The sequence below is a fragment of the Pogona vitticeps genome, chromosome 3, assembly GCF_051106095.1.
Source record: "Pogona vitticeps strain Pit_001003342236 chromosome 3, PviZW2.1, whole genome shotgun sequence".
Taxonomy (NCBI): Eukaryota; Metazoa; Chordata; class Lepidosauria; order Squamata; family Agamidae; genus Pogona; species Pogona vitticeps.
The window spans coordinates 216,652,226-216,653,715 of NC_135785.1; the positions used below are offsets into that span (position 1 = coordinate 216,652,226).

A 1,490-nucleotide genomic window follows, 5' to 3' on the forward strand; every position below is an offset into this window, starting at 1 on the left:
TCAAACTTGCTGGTCTGAAGAGAATCACCTAAATTTGTAGATTATTATTCAGAAGAGCTAGTAAGTAACATATTTCAGAAGTGCATATATATAGTGCTCAGGGATTCAAGTACTAAATTCTTTAAAGAACAAAGATGCCCAGAATCAAATATTTTCATTGTGTTTCATGGAATTCAAAGGGAGTTCCCGACCACTTCATTTCTTTCAGTCACACCTCAATTGCACTAAAAGAGCATTCAAAAGCAGTTTGATCCTGCTCTAATAATATCCAAGAAACTTTAATTCCTGCATGGGTTGGAGAGCTTCAAGGCTAGAGACAACTCTCAGCATTGTTTCTGCACACAAGATATTTGTGTTTTGTTTAGAATTATTCATTTAAAGTATCACATAATTTTAAAAAGTATTGAATCTCAAGCATTTTAGTGATTGAAACATGCTTGAAGAGGTCCTTGGCTTTCTTGGGGGATTGACAGCTTCATCTCCTTCTCCACTGGTTCCAGCTTAGCATCTTCTTTATAAGGTGCTGATAGCTGTGATTTCCTTTTCCCCCTTGTTTTAATCACATTAGGTCTTTTTTAAAAAAGGTTTTAACATTTTAACTGCAGGAAACACCATATTTCCAATGAATAATCTGCCTTTCCATCCCATGAAGATCCTTGGGATTTTTCATCCACCTTGTGGTCTTGCTGGAGATTTACAAATAGTCTTGAATGGGTTAGTATTTCAGCTAAGCTGAATGGGAGGCACAGCCCTGATATTTACATATTAGATTCTTCCCTCCAGGGCTCCCAAAGTGATGCATAATAATAAAAAAGTGGCACTGTTCTTTTTATTTGTTACTTTATATTACTATGGAACACTTCATGAATTTGTGTGTCATCCTTGCACAAGAACCATGCTGATTTTCTCTATATTGTCCCAGTGTTAGTTTATGAGCTGCCAAAGTGAGCTATATATTAAGTTCAATTCCTTGTATTGAGCTCATTTGTGAACTGGCAGTGTGCTGTCAATTCAGTGTTGCTGGTTGGCACCCAGCAGCCAAATTCCTGTTTATCGGTTAGACAAAAGCCATTGCCCTCCCACCCTGGAATAAAAAGGTGAGACACAAGTGATGGGGTAAGTTAGGGCCACACTTTATTTAAAGCATCTTATTTAACTTTTGCCCCCATAAAATCAGGGGCCTGAAGTAGTGCAGGAACAGGTCTGGAGCCAGAGGTCTCACAGGACCCCCTCCCCAACCCTATATGGGCAAGTCCTACACCACATTGTCATGTGGTCCTGAATCCCGCATGACCTCGACCGGCAAAATATCAAGCCCCCAAAGGGCCTGTAAGCCCCGCTCTTTGGCAGCCCTCAGACCGGTGGGGACCCCAGCCTGTCCTTTCTTCTGGCACTGTAACCTCATGATCTGCAGCACCTCGAGGTCAGACATGCTATAACTTTGATTGTATTCTCTGCGAACTCTCCAATGCTAGTTCTTTCCGCACTAC

The 1,490-nt window shown here is 40.9% G+C and overlaps 1 non-coding gene across 1 annotated transcript; it reads right to left on the reverse strand.

Moving 5' to 3' along the window:
• Positions 1–845: 845 nt before the first annotated feature.
• Positions 846–952, reverse strand: LOC144588532 (U6 spliceosomal RNA). Its single transcript, XR_013544139.1, has one exon. It is a non-coding gene; the product is annotated as a U6 spliceosomal RNA (small nuclear RNA).
• Positions 953–1,490: the final 538 nt, after the last annotated feature.